At 42.3% G+C, this 20,506-nt stretch overlaps 1 protein-coding gene across 2 annotated transcripts in view; it reads left to right on the forward strand.

The window, feature by feature from the left end:
* The window catches only part of NEXMIF (neurite extension and migration factor), a 207,584-nt gene that overhangs the window by 121,796 nt on the left and 65,282 nt on the right, over window positions 1-20,506 (forward strand). For both annotated transcript variants that reach the window (XM_080989719.1, XM_080989720.1), the window contains exon 3: window positions 13,059-13,117. The gene's annotated coding sequence lies outside the window, so the exon portion shown is untranslated. The remainder of the gene's footprint in view (window positions 1-13,058; window positions 13,118-20,506) is intronic.

The following is a 20,506-nucleotide window of genomic DNA, read 5'->3' on the forward strand; positions in this document are numbered from 1 at the left end:
ACCCCCTCTTTTCTTTTGTAGAGGGAGCCAAATATGAAAAAAGAGAAACCAATCTTGCTCTGACAGTGAAGCAGAATGTTGATTTTGCTCAGCCCCTCCCCCCTTGCCCTACCCCCACTTCTGGCATGCCTGTGCCACTCTTGTCGGATGCCCAAAAGTTTCCTCTTCCTTTAAATGGCTTTGCCTTTTATGTATATATTTCACTTAATTTATGAATAATTTCCAAAATGATTTAACAAGAAAAACACCAATAACAAAAGCAGATTTAAAAACAAGTTTAAATCCAGACTGGGATAGATGATAGATAGATAGATAGATAGATAGATAGATAGATAGATAGATGATAGACAGACAGACAGACAGATATGCACTTGGAAAGGCTTATTGGAAAACTAAGACCTCCAGCAGGCACCAACGAGATGGCACCTGTCTGATATGCAGTGGGAAGAAGTTCTAGAGGACAGATGCCACCAAACTAAAGGTCTGTCATACAGAACAGCCTCCCTCTTGATATGGTATCTACAATATCAAAAGCTTGGGGATAGCTGGGGCTTAGAAGTGGACGTTCCCATACTGACCAGGTCATCTAAGGAGGCTTTGTAAAAAAATCCACTCCCACATCCTAGAATGGTAAGAATTGGGGACTACCAGTATCACTATGCCTCAAAAGACTCTCTTGTCAATAGTTTAGAAATCCCTTTTCCAGAACCTATGTGGTGGTGGGGGGGGGGGAAGCAAGGATTATTGTCTCCTTCTATCCTATCTGCAGTTATTAGCATTAAGGCATCCTTTCTCTCAGAGAAACATGCATTATGTGAATTGTGGATTTTAATGTAAAGGTGTCGGGTAACTCTAAATATAAATTAAAGGAATGCCAAATGTAAGACTAAACAAAAGGGTAGAGACACAGGAAAAAAGAGAATAAATGAGGTGGAAATTGCAGGCAAATAGACAATGGGAGAAAGTCTATGTAGCAAATTATTCTCATTTGCACAAAGAAATGCATCTTCATATTTTACAGAAATCTTTTAAGTTCTCTCAAAATACCTGTTCTAAATATATCTTAAAAGCAGAACTGAATTGATTATTTTACAACAAAGAAGAAAACTAACGAAGATTGCAACCAACAACCAAACAAAACTATGTTGACTGACAGTCCTAATCTACCTTATTAGATGTTGCAATTAACACTCTACATGTCATGATTTCATCATGGCAGAGGGAAATAAATGCAGGATCATTCCAGCTTTGGCCCAACAGCACAATATTGCTCCTTCCTCTTTTTGCCATAATGTTACAGATATGGGGTAACAGAATTTGGTGGCGCCAGGGCACCCATAATGGAACCCCAATCAGCAACCTGGCTGCTGCATTATGAACCAGTTGAAGTTTTATAGTCATCTTTAAGGACAACCTTAATAGCTGGGGAACTCTGAAAGTATTTGGTACATGTTTATTATTTTTTTGGAAATTTTATTATATATATATTTGGGAATTTAAGAATAGCAGGGACCCGCAACAAAATGATCTTTGCTTCTTCCAGTACACTGGCATTAGTTTGCCTGTCTTCCCAAGTGATATGTAAAAAATTCCAGAGACACCATTGATGGAATCTTTTAAGGAGTTAGAGATGGTGTTTATAAATGGTCCATGTTTCACAAGCATACAGTAAGGTTGGTAGTACAATAGCTTTGTAAACAAGCATTTTGGTTTCCCTGCAAATGTCTCGGTCCTCAAACATTTCAATCGGGAGAAAGTTGCACTCTCAGAGTTCAGGCAATGCTGGATTTCAGCAGCAACGTTGGCCCTTGTGGAAAGATAGCTACCCAGGTAGGAGAAGTGATCAGCACTTTCCAACGCTACACCATTGAGTTGGATTTGTGTCACTGCAGAGCAATTGTTTTATGCTTGTTGGTGCAGCACTTTGGTTTTTTGGATGTTGAGTGATAGACCAAGCTTTTTGTAAGCTTCTGCGAAGCTATTTAGGATGGTTTGGAGGTCATCGTCTGAGCGTGCACACACTATGTTGTCATCAGCATACTTAAGCTCTATGGCAGAAGTTAAGGTAACCTTACTCTTTTCTTTCAGCCTGTTCAGATTAAGGAGCTTTCCATCTGTTCGATATATGATTTCTACTGGATGGGGGGAGTTTCCATTTGACAAAGTGTAGAATCATAATAAATAGAGAAAATAATAGAGTTGGGGCAATAATACAACCCTGTTTAACACCTGATCCCACTGTGAATGGTTCACACTGAAGCTGGGGGGGGGGGGGCTAGCCAGGATTCTTGCCCTGGGTGAAGCTATTGAGGCTTCTAGTCTCTCTGTGTGTACGCAAATGTGCATGGGGAGGGGGGTCTGTTACCCGGGTGAAATAAAGCCTAATTTCGGCCCTGGTTGGAGACCTTTGGAGGAGGCATTTTTTAAAAAAAAGTTTTTTATGAACTGCCCTAGTAGGGCAGTAATTGCTTCTTGATAATTTGTCACCCCCTCCATCATGGAACCTGGGGCGGCCTGCCCGCCTTCTTACACCTCTGGTTCTGCCTTCACAGCAGTGCATGGTGTTCTTCCTACTTCCTTTCTGTTCCCAAGAACCCTTTTTCCAAGCAATTCCTCCCCCTCTGTCTGCTTGGTCCCCTTATGCAGATGTCTGTTTTTCAAAAGGGCACATTTTTCCTGTGTGACATCTTGCTTCCTGTAACCTCCCTCTCACCAGTAGAGTAGCTCTTGCCACTATTATGGTTTCCATTGATGTATTAATGACTTGCTTCCAGGACCTTTGGTCATTCTTACCAACTTCTATACCTGGCTGGCACCTTCTCTCCAATACTCCAAATATTAAATTATACCATTCATTAATTTCCTAATTCGAGCACCCCCAAACTCTGTTATCCCAGAGCTGTAATAAAGGATTCCCAGAGGCATCTGGTTGGCCACTGTGAGAACAGGATGCTGGACTAGATGGGGGGGGGGCGCATAAGGTTATCCAGCCCTGTGATATAAAAACCACTTTAGGGACAGAAGAAATGGTGGTGATTGATGATAGAAAGACAATTGCTCTTGATTTCTGCAGTACTCTTGTATCATTTTTATTTTTTTATTTTGTGTTTATGTAAATCAAGAAATTGATGGGCGTGGAAAAAGAATATTTATACTAAAAATGAAGGTGGAGAATGGGGGACGAAAGAAACAGAAATGTAGACATTAAAAAGGCCTTTTGGTTTGAAAGCATAGTGCACCCAAGACCCATGCAGGGTACATTTTGTGAGTTCAGCTGGAGCAATGTCACTCTTGTTAGATTTGCATAATCTAAGGGGGGGGGGGGATTCAGCCACTGCAATAACATTCCAAATCCAATAGTTTCTTCTGTTCTGTAGGTCTCTGTGTTCTTCCTTCACATTTGCCCCTTCTCCAGACATAATACCAGGCATAGTGCAACCCTTTCTTTTTTACATCTTCTCCTCCCCTCTCCATTAAGGAGTATGGCACCACCTGCTTAATTTTGGGTTACAAAGAATCTAAGCATTTTTCAAATTATTCACACACACAAGCTGCCTTCTAACTCCTTTTTAAACTTGAATTAAATCAGGTTTGATGGGAAAATTTAACTCTGTATATACTAATCACCTGAGAAAATTATTTCAGGCTCTGTCACAATAATTGCAAAAGGTGCAGCCTGTTTTTTTAAAACAAGAACACAGCAACAACAACATTTATTATATATTTGATTGCATTTATATGCCACCTTTTTCTCCAAGGAGCTCATGGTAGTATACATTATTTCCCCTTCTCATTTAATCCCCACAGCAACCTTGGGTGACTGGCAGGACATACCCTCTGTCTCAAACAGCAAAAGTTCCCTTTGGCACTTAGCAGAGAGTTTCTTTTGGTGGGGAAGGGCTGTAGCTCAGTGGTAGAACACTTGCTTCATGTGCAGAAAGCTTCAGGTTTAATTCCCAACATCTCCTGGTAAGAATAGGGTTGGCTCCTGCCAGAAATCCTGAAGAACTGCTCCTGTTGGTGTCAACACTGTTGAGCAAGATGGATGAATTACGGTATCTGACTCAGGAGCACAGAAAGCTGTCTTATACTATCTAGTTGTTCATGCAGCTCATGCATTCATAACGGTCACCAAAGACTTCTAGGGTCAAAGCCAGTGGTCTGTGTGAAATGATCTAAAGGGTTAGTTGGGCTGAGTTGTATTAGAGAACTTTCAAACCATTTATGGATTCATGCAATTACCCAGTGTTTTATTCCAGTAGTCCATGGCCATACATCATTCCTCACTCCACAGCCTCACATGCCATGCTGTGTTCAGTGGTGTGGTGTTGAATTTTAATAGTGCTGGCAGTTTTGAACAGAGGAAGTAGAAGACCACTGCCCTGTCACACTCTTAGTAGCTAAGAATAAAGCTATTATTTTGAGAATCTAGATCCCCAGTGCCCTAATGCATGTAGGTTGCCTGGTGAAATGTGTATGATTGCTAATGATTGTGCAGGTTTTCATGAAGGCATGTCTAATTAGGGTGTGAAGGCTGCTAAAAAGTTGTAGTATGACTTGGCAATTGAAAAAAAATGGTTAAATTAATTTAGTTTTGCTTGGTAAGTAAAATGTATGTGAAATTGCATATACCATACTTTTCTGTGTATAAGACTAGGTGTTTTTTTTTACTGAAAAAGAAGTTTTAAAAACCTGGGGTATCTTATACACAGGTAGTGGGTATGGGTGATGGGCGATTGGTTGCAGCCGTGAGCGGCAGACTGTCATTGGCGATTTGTAGTGTGATTGGTGACTGCAGCAAGGATTTCTTTGCATTGGCTGTGGGAAATGGGTGTGTCAAGGGCTGCTGAGAATTGGCTGCCACTGCGGCAATTGTGCTTGCTGTAGACTTCCACTGTTGGCGATCGGGTAGACGCTTGTAGCAGATGCGAGCAATCGTTAACAAGCGGGACGAGCAATTGCAACCATCAGGTTAGTGATTTGCTGCATCCCCCCCCCCCAAAAGCTCAATAACTCTGGGCAATTCTCCCCCCACAAGCTCAACAACTCCTATCCTTTGGGCCATTTCCTGAAATTGGAGTCCCGCCAAGTAGGCGTCTTACACAAAGGAGCGTGTTATACACGGAAAAGTACAGTAAATTGTTAAAAACTATTGCCAAGTACTTGCAGTTTTTTTTATCATCATCATAATCATCATCATCATTATTAAGCATTACCTGACATTTTCAGAAATTAAAATTGTTTGATTTTCCAAAAGCAGTTTATGTGCTTCTTCATCAAACATAGACTTACCAAGCTAAACGTTGTCCAATCACAAAATAGCACATGATAGCAGATTTGAATTCCTCACACCCCAAAAACCTATTTTTAAGACCCATCCCTGAAAAAAATTGCAGAAATTAAGTTACACCCTAAAATGACAGAAATTAAGTTACCCCCTAAAATGACATGCCCTAATACCTAATAAGTACAAAATGGCACCATTGACAAAGGATTCTGAATATTGCCTAGTCATTGTGGATGATGAAGGATGTGACTTGATGCCTTGGATGGTGCCTGACTCATCTGCATAGCCTCAGCATCAGTTTCACACATTGACCAGGAAATGTGGATAGTCCCCAAGGGGAAAATAGGTTCATTTGCTGGTCAGTGTGCACATTACCCATTTGATATTGCCTACTTATATGCATTCTCCATCATTTGGAGGATCTGAATGTTTGCTTCAGTGAGCAGAATCTTCTGTTCATGTGCGCCCATTTTCCAAGCCTTCATTACTGTTCATCGAGATTTCTTTCCATTGAATTTGGTAAATTGCAGCCTTAAGACCAAATGGTTGATGCATATAGTGTATATACAATTTGGGCTTTCCCTAACTGCAAGCCCCTCCCAGCCTTCACACCAGTAGTAAACTCGATTAATCAGTACCCACTAGAAAAGAGATACTGAACTGTATGGGTTCTTTGTGTGGCGTTCCATTGTTTTGGTCAACCCACCTGCACTTGTTTTGGTCTGTGCAGCAGCAGGTGTCTGCACCAGGTGCTTGCAGGTCTGGAATGTACTCATTTAACAGCACCAAGCTTTCTCTGTGTGTAGGTCTTTTAGAAAGCAACTCTTTGTGTTTTTAAGCCCCTTTTATACATCTGGCAAGCAAGTCCCCTTTAAGTCAGTTAAATCAGTTAGTAAAATCAACTCTGAATATGTGTCAGATAACAACAAAAAAGCAATAGTTGTGCAAATTAATCCATTGTAGCTCTGCAACTGTGTGCTCTTATATTCTGTAGAGTTGGAACGAAGAAGCGTTTTGCTGTCATTATTAAATAACACACCCAATAAAGAGAAACAATGTTAGCATAGTGACATTTGCTGAGTTGACTTTGAGATAGAATGCAGTGGAAATTGCAGATGCCTTTTATGTTCTCGTTAAGGCATTCAGAGGCAGAAACTCCTTTAACACATGATCACCAAAGCGAGTTTATCTTGCTTAATGAAGTTACACTAAGGCTTATAATTTGTTCCTGAATTTCACAGATTGTTATATATATCCAGAACTTCAACTACTAAGGTTTCCAGCATCTTGACCTAAAACTGCCACAGTTTTACTGGAACTTGCTCTCTAGCAGAGGTAGCCAATGTGGACTCCAACTCCCATCAGCCCCAGCCAGCATGGGCAATGGCCAAAGATGGTGGGAATCGGAGGGCGCCATGTTAGTTACCTCTGCTGTGCTTTCTTTCATTCATTGCAAGTATAATAGCTTTGTTTCAACAGTCTGGCCCACCCATCCTCTGCAGATCTTTAGATCCATGGTTGTCAGACTAAGATGCTGGTGTCATCCCTTTCCAGTTTTCCCTGTTTGAAAGCTGCTGCCCATCTTCTCCAGTCTAAGTCTAAGGGAAGCCCAATCAATAGATCCAATTATTAGGAGATTCTTGGGCACGAGCCAGAAGTTCACTCTTCAACACCAGGAACCTCAACTAACTTGTTGTGCAATAGCCCAAGTTTAGGCCCAGACACTAGATTCAGATCATGGCAAGTCACACCATGACCAAACCAGCAGGTAAAGAATACATATTTATTTAAAGGTTTGAAATAGGCTTAGTTTGGACCAAAAAAAGGAGGAAAAGATATTTGATATTAATTTTTGTATTTTTCTCTATAAACCCAAGTAATTTTTTTAAAGAACAAAAATAGCAGCTACAGAAAGATCTTGTTGCTCAATAGAATAAAAGAGTTACATAAAAGATTGCAAGCTCTAGACATCTTGATGGGGAAGAGCAGGTACAATAAAACAATCTATTTTAACTAACCCTAATACTTCACCATCATTCTCTCCCCACTGCCCCATGAGAAATGGCTGCAGAGTCCAAACCCAGCTGTAAGTATCGGGCAAGGGAAGCAGAATGCTAGTTAGGATTTAGCCGGGGACCTTGATTGATTGATGCAAATGGGTTTTATACAGCTGGACATCTTTGTCCAAGTCAGCCAACCCTGAGACTCCTTAGCTGTAACTTCCCATGACCCAGAGCAGGAAATGATAAAAAGGGAGATGTTTGTCTCTCTCTATGGCACAGCTGGATGATTGCTCTAATTGCTGAAGTCTTAGAATGGCTTTGAAGGGTTGCCAACCAGATAAGCAGTTGCTGCAAATCTGCCTGCTATCTGAGAATGAGCGACCAGGAATGAGTGTCCAGAGCTTCACCATTCTCATAAATCCATCCCTCTCAGCTGAATCAAAGTTTGGTTACTCCCCCCAACCCTAGGGGTTAACCCTTTGTTGGAGGCAAAGGTGTTGCAGGAGTTGTGTAGGCTCCCTGCATATTTGAGAAATGCAGAAGATTAGAGCTTTAGATCTTGTAAGGATCTTATGCGTGTAGAAAGGGTGCCCTGCTTCAGGAGCAATTCCTCCAATTCTTGGAGGGTGATGGAGATGGTAATGGAAGATGGGGGGGGGGAGCTATTGTGCTTGAGTCCACTTTCCCACTTTATGTTAGGGATTAAAAGGTCAGGATAGGGCTTTTGCAACCTGAGCTTTCATGCTGCTGAATTCCTGGTTATTTAAATAAGAGTTGTCCCAGAACATGCATTAATTCATTTTTTCCCTTCTCTCTCTCTCTTTTACACACACACACACACACACACACACACCACACACACACCTTTCTTCCATCATGAAACTCAAGGGCCAAGTAAGTGGAATTCTCAGGTGGTCTCTTCCTGCTGCCCCACCAGGCACTGCTGCATCATGTGATTTTTCATTCCATAGTCCTGGCATTTGGATGCAAACATTAGCTGAACCTTAATTGTCGTCTCATTCATAGTCTCTTTCTCGCTCTGCCCCACTCCTCAGTTAGCCTTTATCCCTGACTTGTACCCACATTGCATGCATATTATACATGCCTACCAGGCTGCTCAAATACAAAACTGCACTGTGTGTGCACATAAATGTACAGACAGAGATCAGATTGTAATAGCTAAACTTAATCAAATAATTGTTTTCTTTCCCCCAAAGGTGAAAGCAAACAAACATAGATTCCTGAGAATCCTGCTATTACAACTCATTTTATCTCTCCCTCCCAATTTAGTAATTTTGCATACTCTAGATTTTCTTCTCATCCCTCTTCTAATTTTGTGGTCCTCTTGCTGTCTAGCTAGCTTCCCTTCTCTGTCTCCTTTCTCCTCCTTACGTCTTTCTCATGGCTTCTTTAGGACAGAATTATATGGTAGCCAGTGTGTTTGGTTTATTTGCTTTTTCTCCTGCATTGCCCTGGTCTGGTCTTGTGGAGGAGGCCACAGAGCAAGGCAGATCCATTGTTGCAGCACCATGGACAGCAACTAGCACTGGAAGTGACTTGAGCACTTGTGAGCCTCTCCCATCTCTTCGCCTAGACTGTGCCCCCTTATGGGGAACTTGGAGCAGTGACTCCTAAACTTTTTTCAGAGAACCCTTTTGGTTCCATGAACTCAATCCCCATGCCCCCACGCCCTCCAGCCTACCCTATAGAAAGCATTATTCAGAACAGTGAGCTGCACAACCCACTAAGGAAGGCAATAACACAATAGAATTCAAAGCAGTAACAATTAATTACACATTTAGTCAAAATCCAGTTAAAAGTATTTAGTTCAATTAATTGAACTAAACTGGTGAACTTGATCCAATGATACCAGTTTTTCTAAATCTGATAGACATTTATACCTCCAGTGCCCCCTGCCCACCTTTCCCTTTAGTACCCCTTGGTAATCTCACTGCTCTCAAGAGGCATTATCACCCAATTTGGGGGCCACTGCCTTAAAGGGTTGACCCTGTGGCCTGAAGATGGGCATGTCTTCTGCATCTCTGGTATGCTACCTGTTCCCCTAGATTGGTGGTGTCCTGTAGAAGGCATTCAGTTCCTCACAATGAGTGGAAGGCATTTGTGAGGGCTCTGACGTCGGTCCTACACAGACCTTGATACTTTGTGGAATAAGGCTTGGTAGACTGTTGCCTACTAGCCTTGGGTTCAGTGGTCCCTTGACAGCAGCACCAGGCTCAGATCAAAGTACCCAGCCTGGCTCCTTAACTGGTGACACCATAACCTCTAACACTGTGCTCTGGTCACTGCCAGACTCTGGGTACATGACACCCATCAAGGTTAGTGGTGTGATCTGAGGATGTCTCATCATAAATTTTGGCACCTTTAATTGGTTTGTGCTCCTGCAGGTGGAGATGGCTTCACGTGTTTTGTGTCACTGAATGTCACTGAAAGAGGGAGAGAGAGGAAATGCAGGCCTCCCAATCGTGGCAAACAGCTGTACATGGGTCATAAGTGAAGTGGTTTGTAATTTTTATACAATGCATTTTAGGTTCTTTCAGAAGCGTGTAATGACAATGAAGATGAGGATTGTAAGTTTTCTGACTTAGCAGCCTGGTAGGTGAGATAGAACTATAAAATATTTTTTTAAAGGGGAGAGGGGAGAAAAAATTAAAAATCATGCCCAGTTCAGTTTTTGTAAGAGATTAACTTAGGTGACAAGCCTATGTCATTTATCAGTAAACGGGGTGGGGAATGGCTGTATTAGTAATCCACCCACCTTCCCCATTTTGTATAATGATCTTGAGCTAATTAAACTAGCTCTGGCTGGAGGAAAGAGATCAGAATGGTAGTGCTTGATGACTCATTTTATTAAAACTTCACCATGCATTAATAGAATATTATGGAAGGTTCTCTGCATGGAAAGTACTCTATCCTTACGGTCATAACTCCCCCATTGCTTTTCGATTCTGTTCCTTTGCTTTGGCCTGCCTCTTTCAGAATGTTGTTTTCTATTTGTTGTTTATTGAACTTATATCCCAGCCTTTTCCCCCAAGGAGCTCTTGGTTGCCTTTAATTCTCACATCATCCCAGTGAGGTAGGTTAGGCTGAGAGGCAGTGACTGGCCCAAGGTCATCCAGTGTGATTCATGGTACAGTCAAGATTTGAACCTTGGTCTCCCAGGCCCTAGTCCAACACTCTAAACTCATGCTGCTCTAGAACAGACACCCTGTTCAAGCCTCCATGCACCGCCCTGCTTGGTCATCTAGCTCCACATCTTCCCCCTCCTTCTTGGGACCCACCTATCCCCTCCATGTCATCTTCATAGGACTTATAAGCGATTTACAAATATATAAGATACCAAACATCTTGTCAGTCAAATGACCCAACCAGCAATTTATATGAGCATAGTCCCTGTTGCATGATTTCTTCAGGTTGAATCTTATTTCCTGGTCAGTAGAGTAGTATGTGTAGCCCTCTAGACATATCTTATTTTGGATCCAAGGCTCCATTCTGCAACTCCTGGATCTTTTCCTTCCCCTTTCTCTGGATGACTGTCCTCTCTCCCTCTGTTGTTCTTGCCTGTTCCTCCCAGTCCAGATTTGCTGCCCAGATTGGCTACCACTGTTGTTTGGGGTTTAGGTCCTGCTGCCATCAATGGGGTGCTGTGCTCTTTTTGCCATTTGCCTCTGTGTGGATTAGCCATTGCCGTAGAGACTGCAGACTTCAGTCCAACATATTGTTACATGCCACCCCAATCTCTGAGCGGTGTGAGATTCCAGGGGTTCCAGGCATGCTTTACCCAGGGTTTCCTTTTGGAAAATGAGGCATAGCTGAGACTGTTGTGTCTTTATGGTTTATTTACAACCTGGTTATATATACAACCTGAGCCTAAGATGAAGGGGTTTATAGCATTACACTTCAAGAGGTCCCTGCTTCTCCCATAGCTGCAGCCCTGGATTCAAACAGACACCAGCCATGGCTCTCTTTCTCAGCTTCCATCTTGCTGTGTTTAACAGACTGTCACCTCCCCACCTCAAGCTCATCCTGCCATCTGCAATTCTAAGCTATTGCTAACAAACTCAAAGCTGGAGGAGGGGCGCCTCCCAGGAGCCCTTGGCAAAGTCTCCTTGCTCTGGCTTTCCTAATGGCCCATTACCTTCCCTGTGGCTTTGTCTTTGGCTGATTTCCCCAGGTGATTTCCTGAACACAAGGCTGGTTTCACCTGTATTTTAACACTTTGCAAAATCCAGTGTCTGGCAGCCAATTTTAACACTCCAAACACTGAACTGCCTTGAGACCTCTGGGTATAGGGCGGTATATAAATTCAATAAATAATAAAATAACTCACATTGGACCCAGGAATTTAAGAGGATCTGGCACCTACAAACCCATACACCCACAACTCATTACAATACCGAGCTGATAGCTTTTGGCTCAAGGTGCAGACCTCCACCCCCATCCCAGTTGGCACTTTGTCCCAATGGGAAGAAGTTGGGGATTTTTTGGGAGATGCATCCTTTATGGGTTATGCAATTACTCAGTACGTGGATAATTAACAGGTGTTACATATTACACCGAGAAGTAATTTTATTGCTAATATTAACATTGCTATTAGATAATGCTGATTATATTTTGCACTAAGAGGATTGAAAAGGGGATGGCAAGATGAGATGAGGCGAGTGCTCTTCTTTCTTGCCTGTTCTAGAAAGAGAGAGAGAGAGAGAGAGAGAGAGAGAGAGAGAGAAAGAAAGAAAGAAAGAAAGAAAGAAAGAGATGTGTGCTAGAGTATAGTCTTCCATTCCATAGGGGGAGAACAGCTGTGTCAGGGCTATGAAATACATTGAGAGTGATAGCATTGAATTGCTGGGTGCATCTGAGGCAATGTTCACATTGTGGCAATTTCACCTCCTTCAGTAACAGAACAGGCCGCCTTCTACTTTGATCATGGATGTATATTTTATTTTATTTTAAAGAGGAAGGAAAGAAGACAGAGCTTTGGTTCAAAGTGTGTGTGTGTGTGTGTTTAATGCATGCCTGGTGATGATGATATTTTTCTATGAACAGCATTCTGCTGCTTTTAAACAATGAGTTGGAAGATTCCTGTTTGAGCAAGGTTGATAATGTAGAACAGTGGTTCCGAAGGCAGGAGGTGAGATTACCTGGGGAGGCTGCTAAGAGGCATGGAGGCAGCAGGGAGCCGCTGAAGGCGTAATTGACTATCAGACTTTGAAGAGCTGGCATCGCTGGATCAAGTTCATAAGTTTAGTTGAATTAATTAAACCTAATAGTTTTAACTGGGTTTTGAATAAATGTGCAATTAATTGTTACAGTTCTGAGTTTTAGTTGGTCAAGCAAACTGCTATTCTAAATAATGCATTTATTTATTTATTCATTCATACATACATACATACATAACACACCTTTTTCGCAATTGGAACTCAATATGGTTTCATATGGTCGGGTAGGAGCCACTGGGGATGAGCTTATGGAACCAAGGGGACAGTGGCCCCAGAAAGTATAGGAACCACTGGCATAGATGGGGAACCTTTTTCATCCTGAGCACCACACTTCCTTAAGGGGAACTTTCCAGAGGGACACATGCCAGTGGTGGGCGGGGCCAAAGGCAAAAGTGAGTGGATCTAGAAGGAAAAGTGGGAGGAGCAACAGGTGTGTCTCTCACCTTTGACAGTAGGCTGCATTTTAGCCACACAAAACTCAAAAGATTTCTAAACACATACATCTTTCTCTCTCCCTCTCTCCTAATTTAGGTAATCAAGAAGCATCATCATAGTCCCAGGATACAATCCGGACAGGCTTAACATTCTAGGTATGTGTGGAGTTCATCTTGCCACATCTCTGTGTTTGCACAATGTTTGGGAAAGTGTTAATTAGAAATGTGAACTGAATGAAATTTCTCACCCATTCCCAGGTGGAAGGAGCCCCAAATGGAGCTAGGTGGGATTTAGGGAAAAACTAGAAATGGGCTTTTGAGAGTAGGAGTCTGCTTTCTAATTGGTTTATTCTGACTTTAAGTATTATGATCTCATAGTGGTGGTGATCCAGGGGAAATCACATATTTGTTGTTTGATTCTGACAATTTGGTGACACAGTCGTGAGATTTGCAACAGCTGCCCAAAAACTGAGGAGAAATTTTAGTAAGGTTAATATTGTGAATTGCAATGTGTGTTATTTTAATGTGTTGGTTCCTTTCACCTTTCATATTTAGATATTTTCTCATTTTTTAACCTTTATTGTTATCATCATCATCATCAGTGCTTTTTCCCCCCTAAAAAAATGTTTTAGGGGTACTCTCATTAAACACTCACTTCTGTCTGAAACTCAGGAAACACCGTGACAGGAAATGAGGCCACCATCGGGGGTAGCAACGAAACTGATGGTTCACCATTCTAGAGAAGAAACTATTTTTTTTAAAAAAGATTCAGTTTCTTGATTCACAAAATGTTTAGGGGTATGTGTACCCATGCTTCCCTCCAGAAAAAAAACATGTATTATTATTATTATTATTAGTAGTAGTAGTAGTAGTAGTATAAAAGGTAAAGGGACCCCTGATCATTAGGTCCATTCATGGACGACTCTGGGGTTGGGGTGCTCATCTTGCTTTACTGGCCGAGGGAGTCGGCGTACAGCTTCCAGGTCATGTGGCCAGCATGACTAAGCCGCTTCTGGCGAACCAGAGCAGCACACGGAAACACCCTTTACCTTTCCATCGGACTGATACCTATTTATTTACTTGCACTGCGTGCTTTTAAACTGCTAGGTTGGCAGGAGCTGGGACAGAACAATGGGAGCTAACTCTGTTGCGGGGATTCGAACCGCTGACCTTCTGATCGGCAAGCCCTAGGCTCTGTGGTTTAACCCACAGCACCACCCACATCCCTCCCAGTAGTAATATAGAGTAATGTAAAATTATATTTTGGTTGGTGCTGTTCTTTAATATTGTGTTAGTGTATATATTTTTTCTGTGGTTGATATGACCATGATGGTCAACAAAACATCAGTAAGTTAAACATATTTGGTGATGTGCACATTGACACTGCTAATTTAATTAGAATAGTATACTTGCTAAGGAGGAAGACACAATGCTTAATCTCTAAAAAGAGACATGCTTTTTTTTGTCCTACAAGTTTCTGTCCATGCCTTAGAGAGGGAAGGATGCAGGAAAGGGAAGGCACTCTGTGCATGCTCAGTCAGGCACTTTTACTCTATTCTCACTGTCTAGAAGAAATGCTTATTGGTTACCAAGCCTAGACAGTTTGCTGACCCCTGGTTAGGTTCATTTTGACACAATTGCATAACAACACAAAAGTTGTTGAACTTTTTTTTGGCAAAGGAAATGCCAACATCTAAACATCGGTTTCGGACTGCAGTATTCCAGCTATGTCTGGGAAATTGCAGACATATGGAAACCTTCGCATAACAGCCATTTCCAAATATATTAATGAGACATTCTTGCTGCCATGGGTTTGCAAAAGGGAATTGCAGCATTCAAGCACCCACTAATATGGTAAACCTTGCTGTCATGTAGCTTGAGGTGACACAGGAAAACAAATTTAATTGTCATGCCTTCTTGTGCATCCTCTCGCATGTATGTTCTCAGCAACCAACAAGACCCTTTAGTGCAAGGTCCTTTTCTAACAGCACATCAGTAGTAAGAACATACAATGAGAATCACAGCAAAGGAATAATTACGAAACACACACACCAAACAGCTGCATTGAGTTGAATAACAGATTTAGAAAATGCAGACTTTAATTAATCTGTGTTTTCTGCTGGGATTTCAGTACCATCTGATTTGCCTTTCATGGATGAAAAGTATAATTGTAGCTCCCCCCCAACACCACCTCCTTGTAGCTGCAAGTTCATCCTCCCAAGAAATTGATTCAGTTCTTCTGTTTCCTAAAGAAAGCTCAATATGAAACTAATAGTACATGGTGCAAGGCACAGATAATGGACTAGGTCTAAATGCCAGCATAGTCAGAAAGCTGGAGCAAGCGCTGCGACGTGAGGCTTTTGGAAGTGCCTCCTGTCAGTGCTGTCCGTTAACAGTTTGACATGCTGGTTTATGGATCCAGAGCTACGTCTTAAGAAATGGCATTGGTGTGGAACTTACCACTCAGTAGAATGAATTGTTTGTGCAGTAGCCCAGTTTTATAAAAGCAGCAGCATATAAAAATTTATTCTTGGAAAGGGCCTTGATCTAACATGCAGGCAGGTGTTAGTGTCAGCTTGGACTTAAGGGTTCAGCTGGCAGCAAAACTCGTTTGCTCGCTGATACAGAACTGAACTTGGGCCACAGGGCACAAAAGCCTTAATACTGTGGAATTTCAGTGCAGCAATATGACCATCTCAAATTGAAGTATTCACAAGTAATTTCACTCTTAGGAAAGATCGACGTCAGTTTTGTTGTGCCAGTTGTCTGTTCTCATTCCCAATATTCAATCACACTAGCACAGGGCTTCCCAACATTTGGCAGCATATTTGGAATTCTGAATGTGTGTTTGTGGACGCAGCCACAAAATGATTGCTGTGAATGTGTGTCTGTTCACAAAATGGCCACTGTGGTAGGAGAGGCAAGTCACAAAAACATCAGGCAAATTGGTGAGAATAAAAGACCAAGTAGTTTGCCTAATAGCCTAAGTGCAAGGCAAGGTGGGTGTGAACTGCAAAACACAAAACCACATGGAACCTATCTGTTCCATCAGTGAACCCATTTCACGGAAACATGCTAAGTAATTCCTCTAAAACACTTCTGAATAAAATCTTCAAAAATGTATTTGTTTGCCTCAGGTTAATAGGAAAACCATCCCCAAATCTATTTCACATGAATTCATTACCAAGTCAATTCCTGTTTAATTTTCAGTCTACTCATTTCTCCTTCAAGCCAACTTCCACCCACTCCAATCTCCTCCTCCTCTCCAAACCACAAACCAAACACACACTCTCTTTTCCTCCTAGAAATCACCACCACCCGCACATACCTTTTATTTCAACACGAACACACACACACCTTTTGTCACTCAGTCCGAAACATACACATTATCTCTCTCTCACTATGCCCTGCCACTCTCTCACACATCACATGCACAACATATGTTTAAAGCACTTTTATACCACTTGAACAGCTTCCCATGTTAAGAGTGCAAGGAATGGTAGCACTATGAGGGGTCTGCTAGCAACTCTCAGTACCCTTAACAAACTACAGTCATACCTCAGGTTACAGACGTTTCAGGTTGTGTTTTTTTTGGGTTACGGATGCGCCGAAACCCGGAAGTACCAGAACGGGTTACTTCTGGGTTTCAGTGGTTGCACATGCGCAGAAGCGGCGAATCACAACCCGCGCGTGCGCACAAGCGGCGCTGCACGGTGAGAACACTGTGGGTTGTGAACATGCTTCCGGCATGGATCACGTTCACAACTTGAGCATCCACTGTACTGTCTCCAGGTTTCTTGTGGAGGGGGTGGAGAGAAAGAGACACTATTACTGGTAAAGTCTTCTAAGAATACCTTGACTGGATGGTTCAGGTGTAGCTACAGACATGTCTCTTCTTTCTCCATCTTCTCCCCTGCCTTGGAAGCCCACTCCCCGCCATTCTCCCACACTCCCATTTATTCTCATTGCTTTCCACTGTCACCCCCCCCCCCAACCCTCAAGCTTACAAGGCAGCAACAATGGTGGGTCCAGCCTGTGGAGAGCAGGTGCCCCAGCATATTTAAGGGCTTTCATGTGGCCATTGCCTTTAAATGGCTGAAATTCAGACTTAATTGTTTATTTAGAGATGTATGCCAAGAGATGTAAATATATTAGGGTAGGGGGCAATGGGGGTAGGTATATGGAACTACACTACTGCACCATGCTGGCTCTACCTATTTCTCACGTTGAAAGTTTTGTCCTGCAACTAATTGACCTTACAAGGAATCAACATGACACTTAAAATTGATGTTTATTTTCATCTGGGATGCATAATTTTTAGGCATTGCATTAAAATAATCACAATCATTTAAGACTTTTTAACACCGTCAAAAATAGAGGAAGTTGGTGTGAGTTTTGACATTTAAAGTAAGGGCTTCGTGTGCAAAGCCAAACATCTAGTCCAGTGTTAGGCACCCCATTTATATTCAGAGTGTAATTTCAGATGGCTGCTAATCTGAACAAGATAAAAAAAAATCATCTTGATGGACTTCAAAACTTGTTTTAATTAAGTTTCCCCTTTCATCTTACCAAAGCCCCGCATTAGTTTCTGCATTCTCTCACACAGATAAATGGGAGAAGTCCCAATTACAGAAAGACATGCACACTCCCAAAGCCACTCCCCGCCCAACAGAAGGAAGGCCAAACCAGGATTATTATCTCTGTTTTCTTGCCACTTGAGACATTAATATTGCAGAACCCCTGAGAAAGGGGGGAGCAATTATACAGACAGTGACTGGGAACATTGTGAAGGCCCTGTGAATGAGTGGCTGAGCCAGTCCATTTATTATAGAAATCCTTTGGAAACAAGGGTATATCAAAAGGGGTGTGCAGGTGAGGGAAGCCTTTCCCATGCCTTAGAACCTATAGCTCAGTGGTAGAGCATCTGCTTTGTGCGTAGAAGATTCCCAGGCCAATCCCTGGCATCTCTAGGTAGGACTAGAAATGTTCCCTGTCTGAAACCTTGGAGAGCTGCTGCCAGTTAGTTTAGGCAAAACTGAGCTAGTATGACACAGTATAAGCCACCTTCCTACCTGAGCCTGTGTCCCCCTTGCTTTCTATGTAAGCAGGGCACATATATGCTATGGTGATTAGTGGGACACCCAGCTTTATGCATATTGTTATTGTTGTTTAGTCGTTTAGTTGTGTCTGACTCTTCATGACCCCATGGACCAGAGCACGCCAGGCACTCCTGTCTTCCACTGCCTCCCGCAGTTTGGTCAAACTCATGTTCGTAGCTTTGAGAACACTATCCAACCATTTCGTCCTCTGTCATCCCCTTCTCCTTGTGCCCTCCATCTTTCCCAACATCAGGTATTTTCCAGAGAGTCTTCTCTTCTCATGAGGTGGCCAAAGTATTGGAGCCTCAGCTTCAGGTTCTCTCCTTCCAGTGAGCACTCAGGGCTGATTTCCTTAAGAATGGATGTGTTTGATCTTCTTGCAGTCCATGGGACTCTCAAGAGTCTCCTCCAGCACCATAATTCAAAAGCATCAATTCTTTGGTGATCAGCCTTCTTTATGGTCCAGCTCTCACTTCCATACAGCACTACATCATTGCATATTACATCAGTGTTAAAATACTGACATTGACTGCCTGCTAGCTGCTGAACCACGTTCAAGTTCAGGATTCTAGCACAAGAGCGCTGTCCTCTCCTGAAATTTCCAGCAGCTAGTATTCAGACGCATCGTATGGGTAGAGCAACTGAGCCATTCAGGAAAGCGAGAGGCACATCCCAGCCACACAGTGGTGTGGCTTGTAGAGAGTTCTGGGAGCCAGATAGTGGGCCATTTGCCTCCTGGGCCTGAGGGGACATCTTCTGGTGGGTAGGGGAAGAAACACTGTGCTTGCCCTCAAGGCACAGCTGCTTACTTTCTTCGCAAGAAGGCTGCACACAGTAGTTTCAGCTTTGAGTTTATGTATAAAAGTAGCAAAGGGGTTGCTAGGTATTCATTCCATCAACTTCAGGGTCTCTTTGGAGTATTGCCAACAGACCTTTCAGGAAATCTTTTTTTAATGCTCCCAGTTTCCTTTTAATGTCATTTGTATGAATTGTTGACTTTGAATTGTTAGTGTTGAGTGATACTATTTTTAAAAAATGTATTATGTCTACTGCACTATTTGACCAATAATTTCCTGTAAGCTGCTTTGAGAACAAATGCTTCTGTGGGAAATGCGGCGTATAAATGATCTATGACTAAACCCTGAGAAATGTGTGACAAATGAAAGGCAAAGTCAGCCCACAATTAAAAATAAATAAATAATAATAATTAAAGGTTATTAAAGGCAACCTCTTCATTTGGCCTACCTAAATGCCACATTGATTATTTGCATGATTTCTTGTTGTCCGGACTCCTTCATCAGGCATCATGGTAAACAAAGCAATGGGAGGGAAGTCAAATATAGAAGGCAAAATATAAATTAATAACTAGTAATATATTTATCAGTCCTAGTGGTTGATGAGAGCTGTTGCCACCAAGCCCTGCTTGTAAACTTCTGAGAAACAGCTGGTTGTCTGTTCTTAGCCAGAGGCCACTGGACTAGATGGACCTGCTTCCTGAACCAGCAAGGCTTCCTATGTTCTTATGCAAAGCGCAGGGGTCTTATTTTCTCCTCCTCTTAACTTCTCTGCTTTTCTGATAACTATTGCTGCCTCCCCTCCCCACCCACCTGATCCTCTGTCCCTTGTCTCCTAGTGTAATGCCACGTTCTTGCAACATAACACAGGTGACTGCATTTTGTTAGGAAAGTGTCAGCTAACATTTGTCAGGATAATGGTTCCCAAGCATTCCTACAGGGCCCACCAACCATTGGCATTTGATTCAGGCAGCTGATTTTGTTGGTTCTGATTGTTGCTGTTCATCTTTTGGTTGTTGAGTTAGGGTTTTGTTTTGTTTTGATTTATCATTGTACTATGTCTTCAATGCTGGAAAGGCATCTAATATATAATTATAATAAGTTAACAAAAAGCATCATTCTGTGCCCATTGTGATGAGATGCCTGTCAGTTCCCACCCATGATGTGGAGGTGAAATTCCTTTCGCCTCCAAGGCAGCAAGGTCCCCAGTGACACCTGAAAGGATGCTGAGTAGATTTATAAGCCACAGGGCAAAGGTGATGTGCTAATGCTTTATTAAATTACCCACATAAGTGATGTAAGATCTTCTCCCCTAAGCAGGCATTTGATACAGAGTAAAGCAAGAGTGGTCTCATTTTAGTCAAGAATATAAAATAATTGTGTCGTTACATAATCCCCATCAGAGGATTTGCTGTGGCTCATCATAGTCCTGTATCTGCACAAATTTGGGGTGGAGTGGGGTGCAAGTAACAAAAGACAAGGCAGGTTGCACAACATCAGTGGCTATGGCCTAAGGGAGGGACGCTGAGAGGGGGGTTTAAAATTGTGGGAGAGATCCTTCACATAGTGTGTTTTACTCCTGGAATCAAGGGTTGTCTTCAACATGAAGTACCAGATCCAATGCAGTAAGTTAGCACATGTATTTTATTTGA

Source organism: Podarcis pityusensis (assembly GCF_964106645.2).
Source record: "Podarcis pityusensis genome assembly, chromosome: Z".
In the NCBI taxonomy this organism is placed as follows: Eukaryota; Metazoa; Chordata; class Lepidosauria; order Squamata; family Lacertidae; genus Podarcis; species Podarcis pityusensis.